Here is an 11,853-nt window from a genome sequence, read left to right on the forward strand (position 1 = left end):
GTCTTGTTTCCATGCCTGGGTATAGAGAATGTGAAGAACATCTCCTAACTGTGACGCAGGACCCCCTCCTCTAAGGCATCTGTCCTTGGTTGATTCCAGAGTTGGCAGCAGTGGCCAACGTGGAAAACACACTGGACTTTTCCTTTGGAAGTGGGACATCACCGTCTTTTCCCTGACCCTTCCCCTCCAGTTTCTTAACATATAGAAGAAAATAATCTTCTTTGAAGAAACTGGATAATTCTAAAAAACAAAAACACATGCTTCCAATGCAGTGTGCTTTCAGATATTCTGAGTTTAGTTCAGCTGCCGGATGAGCTGATTGATACGTTCACCTCGATAACCAGGGAGCCCACCTCCTTGAGGAAGCTCACTCTAGTCTTGGGAGCATGACGGGCCACTGAGAGATGGAAAGGGCACAAGAACCCCGAGATCACCTGGAAATTCTTCCCCGGGAAGGCAATTTCATGAATGAGATTGACAAGCAAATGACAACAAACTTCCCCAGATGCTCCTCAGTCACTGTGTTGTCTGTCAAAGGGATGATGATCTTGACCTTGGCTTGTCCACGTTTCAAGATGAGCTCCCGGACAGACGTCAGATTTGGAAATCCCCAGGTAACATAAGGTTCCATTGTACGCAGTGTTTTTATGGTCTGGGGCGGGGGCGGGGGTCACTTTGATAAAGACACCACTGAAAATCTTCTTCAGGCGAAGCCTTGCCATGGTCCTTTGTTCCATTAAGCTCACTCCATTGATCCTTTGGATGCATACAACAAAGGCCAAGGAAGGTTCACCTGGCACTTCCAAACCATGAGGTTTCCCTTCTAGTCCTCTGAGGCGCACCTTGTCACGTTGTTGCTGCCAGGCATCATGTAGGAACCATTCCAGTTGCTTAAACCTGATATCTTTTCCTTTCCTCTGCTCCTTCTTTTCCAAAAGTGCTCACTTTGCCTGGGTGGCTTTCAGAGAATGGTAAGCCTTCCTCTTTTTCAAGAGATTTTCTGGAACCAAAGGGATTTTTCTTTTCTTCTTCCTCTGCCATCTTTCCAATGCACATCACCATACCATTTTTTAAAATATGATTTTTATTTCCAATTTCCTCTTTTCCTACTTCTGAATCATTATTTATCCTGTTTCCCCACTCCTTTTCATTTACTATACACAAAGTTAAGCTCAGTGTAACCTGCAAATATAATAAATACTAGAGGCCTGATGCACGAAATTTGTGCAAGGGGCTCGGCCCCCACAGCCACAGCAGCTGCCTCTGCCTTGACCCCCATGGTGCCGTGGCTTAGTCTGGAGGTCGTCTGGTCTAATTAGCACATTATGCTTTTCTTCCCAGTTAATGATGAAAGATAAAACAATATTGCTCCTGGAAACCTAAAATAAAGTCTACCATTAATAGTCATATTAGAAGCTAGCCTGCACTAAATAAACTGTTTTACAATGTAAAATATATATTCTAAAATTACTGATAGACGAAACTGGTTTGGCTCAGTGGATGGAGCATTGGTCTGCGGACTGAAGGGTCCCAGGTTCGATTCCGGTCAAGGGCATGTACCTTGGTTACGGGCACATCCCCGGTGCGGGGTGTGCAGGAGGCAGCTGGTCGATGTTTCTCTCTCATCGATGTTTCTAGCTCTCTGTCCCTCTCCCTTCCTCTCTGTAAAAAATCAATAAAATATATTTTAAAAAAAGATTAAAATTACTGATAGACATTTAGTGAAGGAAATAATCAGAAGTGATAAGTTATACCTACCAAATTACAGTCTTCCAGAATTGTCACTTTCAACTGATAATAGATTGATCTGATGGGTCTCATAGTTCTTCACAGTCATTAGGTGCCAGCTATTACTTTCTGCATCACTGTCTGTCTCTCATATTCTAAATGAATTCTTATTTATGTCTCTTATCAAGTCAAAGTTTACTTTTCTGCGATGAAAGTAGTGCACTCCTACAACTGTATAGGGAACACTGGAAACACTCTCAAACATTGTCTTATAAATTTTTAAGTGTTCTCAGTGACAAATCATTGTAAAGCAAAGTATTTATGCTATGCATATTTTCATTAGTTACTATTCTAATAGTAATTTGAACCATTGTCTTTTGCCAGATGAGCAAAGAGAGAGAACAATATGAAAAAATAGTACTGTTCTATTTACACATCATGGCAAATAATAATTGCTCATTTTATAGAAGAAACAGTAAATCTGAGCTTCATTTATTGATATTAACAATTATGTAATGCATTTGGATTAAAAAGGTGCAACAAAAACTAGATGTGTTAAGTGAATTATTTAAAAACTAATTTTTAAGGAGACTGTTAGAGAATATATTGCAATTAATCATCTATACTGATGAAGTTTTTTTTTTTTTTCAGTGGTTGGTTTTATTCAGTTTGTTGTCATTATATAGAAGGATCATATAACTTTCAAATAAAGGTTTTGCTTTTCTTTGTAGTTATCTGTACATGAAATTTGTTATCTTATTCAAATCATAATACTTCTATTTTTGAAATATATAAATTATATCCTCATTTTTCATAAGTAAAATGTCAATTCTAAACATTAGATTTTATTTAATTTATACAGTTAGAGCACCTATTACATTTATCAGAGTAAATAAGTTTTCACACATAAGCCTAAATTATTTCTAATTCAGCAGTGCACGGGGAATTTATATTTTAAAGCAAAGAAAAGAGCACTCAGCCCATATCGCCACAAATCTGTTCAGGTGGAACAAGATAGGATGACATGACAGTCAGGCAGCAGGCATGGTATGACAGCTTATATATATAGACAGACAATGAAAGGGAACTTTGAATAGAGGAGCAGCTCTATTCTGTTGTATTCTGCAATTAAAGCTATTAAGGCAAAAAGAAATTATCTCCACTTCCACCTTCTTGATTCTGGGCTATCTCTCTGCATTGTCCTAACAAAGCCTGATGTATTCATATTTCATTGTGACAAACATAATTGATGTCATAAACATTTTTAAATTATCACTGTGTAATATATATTTTTAAGAAACACTGTATTTATTATTATAAATGTTCAAATGCTTATTCTGAACTATTGTTAATGGCAAAATAAGTCACTTTCTAATTAGTTATGCAAGAGTTGAAGTTTCTAGTCTCTTCCCAGAAATTAGTTATAAGAGAAAAAAAATCATGATAAGTCAAACAGTATACATCATTCAGAATCCACTTATCTATATATATAAAAGCCTAAGCAACTGTTACAATGGAACAACCAGAACGACTGGTCGCTATGACGTGCACTGACCACCAGGGGTCAGACGCTTAATGCAGGAGCTGCCCCCGGCTCGCAGGCCCCCATTGCTGGATGGGGCCTGCCGGCCAACCTCCCACGGTCTCTCCCCCTGGCCAGCAGGCCCCCATCACCTGATAGAGGCCTGCCGGCCAACTTCCTGGTCCCTCTCCCCGGCCGGCAGGCCCCCATTGCCTGATCGAGGCCAGGACCCGGACTGGGATGGGGAATCGGAGATGGTTGGTGGTGGACATGACCCCTTTCCCAGGGGTCCAAGGGCTGGCTCCCTTCTCGGAGCTGATGGCCAACCTCCCAGGTCCCTAGCCCTGGCCAGGAGGCCCCGATTGGCCTGTCGCCCACTGGCCTGCCAGCCAACCCCCAGGTTCCTCCCCTTGGCCAGCAGGCCCTGATCGCCCAATCGGGGCCAGGCCCCAGGCTGGGATGGGCAACTGGAGGTGGGTGGGCAGTGACCAATCTCCCACCATGCCTGGTGGGGGAGCTGCGACCTCTCGCCAGCTACCTGGGGGCGGGGGTGATGGGGACGGAGGTGTGGTGAGAATGCAGGGTGTCTGCCAGGCTTGCTCTCACTCCTCCTGCTAACCTTTCCCGGGATGCCAGGGTTCACGTGCCAGGGAAGCTCCTATGCTCAGGTGCCAGGTGCCTACAAGGAGCCTGCCCCCGCACTTGCATGGCCTCTTTCAGGTGAGCTGGGCAGTAGCCACTGAGGCCACAGGGGCCAGTTGGGCTCCCCGTGGGTTCCAGTCTGGCCCAGCTCCTGCCCTGGTGGTCTTGGCCCCGATCAGGCTCGGCCTCTGCCCTGACTCCCAGCTCCACCTGAGGCCCCGACCCGGGCACCGAATGTGCTCATGGCCATGGCCTCAGAGCAGGCACCACATTGGGTCCCTTGTTCTCTGCCCACAGCCCCTCCCTGGCCACCTGGCCCTGCGCTCACCACTCCTTGGAGTATAGCTACAGCTGCTGCTCCTGCTGCTTCTTCTGGATAAATGCCATGGAGGGCGGAGGGCACGGGCGCAGGACGCTGGGACACCGCTGCCACCACCTCGCAGGAGCCGGTCTGGGAGGCCAGCCAGGAAAGAGCGTGCTGCCCTCCTGGCTTCCATGTGATGCCGCTGGGCAGCCCAGAGGCCCACGCTGCGTCCCGACCCGCGGTGTCCAGCTGCGCTCACCACATCTCCATGTGGGGACTCAGGCACTGTGACTCAGGCTGGGGGGGTGGGTGCAGGGGCTGGGTGGCCCAGGTGCTGTCCAGGGCCCAGAGGTAAGCTGGGACCTCCCCTACCATGCCAGACGCTCGCACTTCGATTGCCGGCCAGACCTAGGGACCCCACCCATGCATGAATTTTGTGCACTGGACCTCTAGTATTTTTATAAAAATCAGAGTGTAAAAAAAAACACACAGGGTAACTGTCATAGACATAATCCACTCTCAGTTCCCTGAGTATGCATATCTCTACATTACTCTTTTGTGTCCTGTTCACATAAAATATTAGACAAATTATAGTTCTATGTTTAGTTCAAAGATGTGAGCCTTTATTATTAAACATTTCCCACTATTTAAAATGAAATATAGATTGAGATGAGGAAAAATGTAACATACAGGCCCTGAATTCTAGACAGACCTGGGTGCCAATTCTGGCTCTGTCACTTATCTGCCAAGTGACCTTTTCTCAGAATAAAAAAACTGTAAATGTTAGCTTTGGGGCTACTTCATTCTCAACCACCCCAAGTGCTAAGAATAGTGCCTGGCACACAATGGACTTATGATACTACCTGCTGGGTGGGAAAATGAATGAATGATTAGCCCTAGGAAGACATTTACTGTATTTTCCGGCGTATAAGATGACTGGGTGTATAGAAGATTTTCCTGGGTTAAATAGTCGTCTTATATGCCGGAAAATATGGTAGAATGATATCTGTAAAGTACTATGTATTACAGTCCTCTCTGACTTTGATTCTTCCTATCTCCTATACTTTCCACAATAGCAGCTAGAACAATATATATTCTGAAGTTTATCATTGGAGTATTTGGGTTCAATTATTATATACTAGAGGCCCAGTGCACCAAATTCATGCACTGGTAGGGTTCCTAGCTGCTGCCAGCTGCCAGGCAGGAACTCTCTCCCTTCCCCCGGCCGCCTGCTGCCACTGCCGGCCGAGGCCTCCCTCCCTTCTCCAAGCCGACTTGCCCCCTGGTCGAACTCCCAGAAGAAATCTGATCGAGGGGACAATTTGCATACTACACTTTCATTATATAGCATAGCAGAATATTTGAATACCCATTTTAAAAGGGACAAACTAACAGTAGACATCTTTGATTAAAATGCAAACTTAATAGTTCCCTCAAACATCTAAAGAACTTAAGAGACAGAGGTGACATCTCTTTCCAAACTAAACTTATGTTTTATATTGATAAAATCTAGTTTAAAATAAAAACTAAACAATTGTGGCACAAAAAGTAGAGTGAATAATTTACAAATAAGTAAAGTACTTTTATTTGTACCCTCATTGCTAGCCTTGCTGATATCTAGCAGGATAAGTTATCAGCCTCATGATGTATATGAGAGCAGCACCCCCTGCAGTGTCCCACCAGTTCTGCTTAGAGTCCTGACTCAGCTGGAAGCTACTGACTATGGGACAAGTCACAGCCCTACAAAATAGCACTTCTTTTAAGGAAAGCTATCCTGAATAGCTACCATTTTATTAAAAAATTATACTGTTTTTATTTGTTCCTTATTCAAAAAGAAGGAGAAAGGACTCAAAATTTTGAACCATGTAATTTAAAATGTGGAAGATATCCAACTCTCAACTTTATCTTCTAGAACTGACTTTAATAAAATAAAAATTACCTTTTATCACATGGATTTTTGAGTCTTGCACAGAGCTTTTCAGAGCTGTCACTCTCTCACACAAAACTAATGTGATCGCCTTTGTCAAGGACAAAACTAATGCAGCTCATCGTCTCCCTCTGCTGCGGAGGAGTGTATACTTTACAGGAAAGCAAGGCCTTCCTTGGTGCTGACTTTGTTTCATAGTGTCACCCCCATTGGCTTTAGGCTAATTAGATACTTCACAGCTGTCCTTATACAGCCATATAATGCCTTCCTTATTTTTCTCCAAAACTATTTTCTTTTCTTTTTTTCTCTTTCTCTCTTTCTTTTCTTTTCTTTTCTCTTCTTTTCTTTCCTTTCTTTTCTTTTCTTCTTTCTTTTTCTCCCTTGCTTTTTTTTTCCTAGTAAAAGTCAATTTCCCTCAGGGTATCGGGTGTATGATTCTCATTCTTTGATTAAAAGGGGGGAAAAATGACAACCACAAAACCGAGTTTCCAATCCTTTGTCCAGGTCCTTGAGTAGATAAGTTTGTCTTTGTTCTTCAATAAGAACATTGTGTTCCTTTTTGAAATAAGGTTTAGTAATAAATCCTATTTAATTTTATATTGGTAGACACCTGAGCTGGGCTGGAAGCCATAGTAAATGAAAGAGAATTTACAATCCACAAAACAATGTAAAATTCTGTCTTCATTGTGGATCTGAGGGGTAATAATTGTAGATGATGTTGACTTTCGAAAATTGTTTCTTTTCATCGATATAGTTTGAATGTATACTCTTTGAAATGAGTGTAGAATGTTTATGCATACAGAAACATTTGCTATCTATATTTCCTTTCATTTAGTGTTTTGTCTAATACTTACCCAAAAAAAGATGACTGTGGGGAGAATGAAAAGGTGTAAATACATTTAAAACTAGAAAGATGATCTCAAAGGAGATAAATTGTGATGTTTAAAATTTACAGTTGATGTCTTCTAGATAATGATTGCCTAGAATGAATAACTTAGGACATGGGAAATTACTGCGGAAAGTCAAGGACTTCCTTGTGAGTGGAAGGAGATGGAAGCTTGGGCATTGGGATGGAGAAGGAAAACTTACAACTAAGAGCTGTCAATAAGGGGACTCTTATGATGGATTTATTTTTATTTTCTCCTATTTTTCCTGGAACTCAGGAACAATCATATTTAGAGTGCTTATTTTCTCCCACTTTTCAGTAAAGGGCATTGTTCACACAAAACCTTATATTGGAGAGAATTTGAGGGAAAGGGAAATATAAGCTTGTGTGGCATTCTAAACATCAGCCCTCTAATAAAGTCAAGGAAGTAATTAATTTTGGAATCCCAGGTGTTGGTGAGAAATAAAGTCAAGCTGAGCTAGACCTATGAGTAGCCAAACAAACTGGATAACGAGAAGCGAATGGGATGCATACAAACCCATGCATAGATATGAGTATGTATTTTCTAATTATACCAGCACCTGGAAAGGGAAGTGGATATAAACTTGCTTACAAATGCATTTTTATTGATTACTATTTTTATTTTTCAACTTTCTTGAAGTATACTTGACAACTGAAACTGCAGAGTTAAAGTGTACAATGTGATGATATGATATCATGTATACATTGTGAGATGATTACCTCAATCAAGTCAATTAACATATTCATCACATCACAAGTCTATCATTTTTGTGTTGTGGCAAGAATATGTAAGATCTACTCTCAGCAGACTTCAGGTATACAATAAGGTATTATTAACTGTAATCACCATGCTGTACATAGATTCATAGAACCATTCATATTATAACTGAAAGTTTGTACCTTTTGACAGACATCTCTCCATTTCCCACACTCTCCAGCTCCTTGAACCACTATTCTACTATTTCTATGAGTTCAACTTTTTTTTTTTTTTTTAAGATTCCACATATGAGTGAGATCATACAAAATTTGCCTTTCTCTCTCTGGCTTATTTCACTTAGCATAATGTTCTCTAGTTTTATCCATATTGTTGCAAATGGCAGGGTAGAGATAATGTGCTATATTTCTATGTACCTATTATTCTACTATTTAGTCATAGAAAAAAAAATCCTGACATTTATAACAAATACATTTTAATACCTGGTAGTAAAAGAGTTGTTTCAAGTAATTACAACTTATAATATTTTTGTACTTTTGTGCTTAGTCATTGATTCATTAAAAATAAGTTTTAAATATATATATATTTTTGGGAAATACATGTTAAGGATTTTTCCAAATTTCCAGAATGACAATAATGAGACTAACAGTGAAAATGTATTCCTTCTTGAGCTTATCTTCAAATAGAGGAGTCAAATAATAAAGGAGTAAACAAAGAAATATAATATGTAATGTGAGGAAGTGATTAGAGACATGAAAAAAGAAAAAAAGTTTAAGGAGATAAAGTGGTATCAGTCAGGGTTCTCCAGAGAAACACAATCAATAGGATATACTATATGTATGTATGCATGTTAGCCAAAAACATACATGTATATATGTGTGTATATATGTCTGTCTGTCTGTCTGATCTATCTGAGACAGATATAGGTTTTAAGGAATTAGTTCATATGATTGTGGGACTAACAGTGCAAAATATGTGGAAGGCCATCAAGCTGGAAATTTTGGCAGGAGCTTAAAATGCCATCTTGATTCTGAAGGCAGAGGAAGAATTCCTTCCTCTTTGGAGACCTTATTTTTTTCTCTTAGAGCTTTCAGCTGATAGATGAAACTCACACACATTACAGAGGGTAATCTATGTTACTCGAAGTCTGCTGATTTAAATGTTAATCATATCTTAAAATACTCTCACAAAACATCTAAAACCATTTTTGTCTAAGCAACTGAGCATATAGTCTAGTGAGGCTGACGCATAAAATTAACAATCACAACAAGAGACAAGGGATACTCCTTTTAAAGGACAGGACATTTAAAAGGAGACATGAAAAAAGTGAAGAAAGTGAGCCTTCAGAATACCTGGAAGAACCTTCCCAGCAAAGGAAGAAGTCTGTACAAAGGCCCTGAAGCAGGAGTAGCAGGCAGTGACAAAGAACAACCCAGAGGATTTCTACTGTGGCTTGAGTGCAGTGAGCCAGAGAGAATGTAAGATCAAGGAGCAGTAAGGGGCTGTTTGGCCTTTTAAGAACTTTGCTGTTTCTTTTAAGCACAAGGGAAAACCATGTAGAGTTTTGAGCAATCAACTGCATGATGTGACTCAAGAATAAAGAAGTTCATTTTGGCTCTTATGTGAAGAATAGACTACTGAGAGGCAAAAGGGTAAGCTGGAAATCTATTGAGTATCATTATTGTGGATTGGGAGGCCATGGTGGCAGTGTGGTTGATGAGATATGGTTAAATTCTGAACATATTTGGAAAGTAGCAACAGATTTGCTGATATTTTGGGTAAGGGCTGTAAAATAATTATATAAATAAAAAATGATTCTAAAATTTTAGCCTTAGCAATGAAATAAATGGTATTGCCATTTACTGAGATGAGGGACACTGAAAAGGAGTCTATGGAGTCAAGATTTCAGCTTGGATCATAGTAACTTTAAGATGCCTTGAAGGTATCCACATTGAGAAATCAAGTAGGTGGTTGGATATAAAAAGAGTCTTGGGAACATCAGAGGTAAATTTGGCAGCCATGGAAATATAGAGGTAAAAAGACATTTGTAATGGGTGGAATCATCTAAGAACTGAAATTAGATAAAGAACGTAACAGGTGTGAGAATAGAATCTGAGCCATTCACACATCACTTTTTCTTCCATATAAAATTTAAAAACATCATAAGGTGCAAAAATTGGATTTTTATTGAAACTATATTAAATTTATAAATTAATTAGGGTCATTCTGTTCTTTTAAAATTTATTTATTTTCCCATAAAATGTGATCATATTTAAATTGGAACTTAAAGAATGAGCAGTGTGATTTGTCAGGTGAGGATGGAGAAATAGGGGAGAATGGGCAGAATGTTAGACACATTCTTGTACTAATTTGTATAACTGTTAAACAATCATGGATTTGGAAATTATCCCCATTTTACAGGGAAGGGAAAACAATTTGCTTAATAACCACAACATTTTGTCTGAAATATAAATGCAGACTCCAAAGATAATTTTGGAAGCACTTCCACTGCACAATCTTACATTGATGACTTCAAGGACTTTTAGTATGGCTGTTACCTATATGAAATATTATATATGAATTATGAAATATTAATAGGCATATATTTCATGAAACACTCTATTTTCATAAAAACATGAAACCATAGATAATTAAGCAATCACTATCCACAGCTTTTCTAAATTCTTGATATAAAAGTGAGAATCAGACAGGAACTAGAATTATTTTACACATGGATTTCATATTTTGTATTCCGAGACATTGGTGTCCTTCTTTAAAGGCTATGTAAGAGACCAGCTCCATAACCCCATTATTTGAACATTTTCACCCAATCTTCAAGGACTTTTATAACATAACTGTTGACCACATATTTCTTCCATAAGTTTGATGATGGTTTGAAATAAACAGAACACATACATCTAAGGGAAGTAAAAAATGGACAACAGCCTAAGCGACCTAAAAATAATACATAATACCCAGCACCAAAACATTTATGATGTCAGTGAACAAATGATTAATCACTTAATCATATCCAAGTTAATAAGTATTTTAGTGGTAAGACACTTAAGTTTTAATTAGTTTTCACTTATTGAATGTGAGGCTATTTGAAGGCACTAAGATACGACAGGGCCTGTTTTAGTACTCCATTAATACACAACTCAGCAAACTCAAATATCTCTAACCACTTAAATCAGGTATTAATTAAACAATAAAAATAACCCAGAGCAACTGAAGGTTATTACATTCTTTTTGTGCCTTAAACTTTGGAATCAGATAAGGGAAATAGGAATGAAGAGTAATTCAAAGTACTATTAAATAAAGGCAGATTAAGGGCACCACTAAAGAGAAAATCATATAGGTGATTATTTCATTTGCCTTTATCTTGAAATGTTGACCCCCAAACACATATGTAGAATTATTTTTTTCCCTTTAAAAAAATGAGGTGAAATCACATAACATAAAATTAATCACTTTTAAACATTTTTAAAACTTTTTTCAATTACAGATAACATACAATATTATATTAGTTGTAGTTGTAGGGATTAGGCCTTATATAATTTCTAAGTGATTATCCTGATAAATCTCATACCCATCTGACACCATACATAGTTTTTAAAATATTATCAGCTATATTTCCTATGCTGTACTTTACATCCCACGTGATTATTCTATAACTACCAATTTGTACTTCTAAATCCCTTCACCTTTTTCACCTATCCCTCCAAACACCCTCCCATCTGGAAACTGTCAAAATGTTCTTCTCTCTCTCTCTCTCTCTCTCTCTCTCTCTCATATATATATATATATATATATATATATATATATATATATATATATCTGTTTCTGCAATGCTGGTTTGTTTATTTTGATTTTTAGATTCAATTGTTGATAGATATATATTTATTGCCATTTTATTGTTCATACTTTTGATCTTTTTTCCTCTTTTCTTCTTAAAGAAGACCCTTTAAGATTTCTTATAATACTGGTTTGGTGGTGATGAACTCCTTTAGCTTTTACTTGTCTGGGAAGCTCTTTATCTGTCCTTTGAATTAAATGATAGCTTTTATGGGTAATTTAATGTTGGGTATAAATCCTTGCTTTTCATCAC

General features: G+C 38.6%; 1 pseudogene; it reads right to left on the reverse strand.

Moving 5' to 3' along the window:
• Positions 1 to 294: 294 nt before the first annotated feature.
• LOC103295816 (60S ribosomal protein L7-like 1) lies at positions 295 to 1,837 on the reverse strand (annotated as a pseudogene).
• Positions 1,838 to 11,853: the final 10,016 nt, after the last annotated feature.

The sequence above is a fragment of the Eptesicus fuscus genome, chromosome 3, assembly GCF_027574615.1.
Source record: "Eptesicus fuscus isolate TK198812 chromosome 3, DD_ASM_mEF_20220401, whole genome shotgun sequence".
Taxonomy (NCBI): Eukaryota; Metazoa; Chordata; class Mammalia; order Chiroptera; family Vespertilionidae; genus Eptesicus; species Eptesicus fuscus.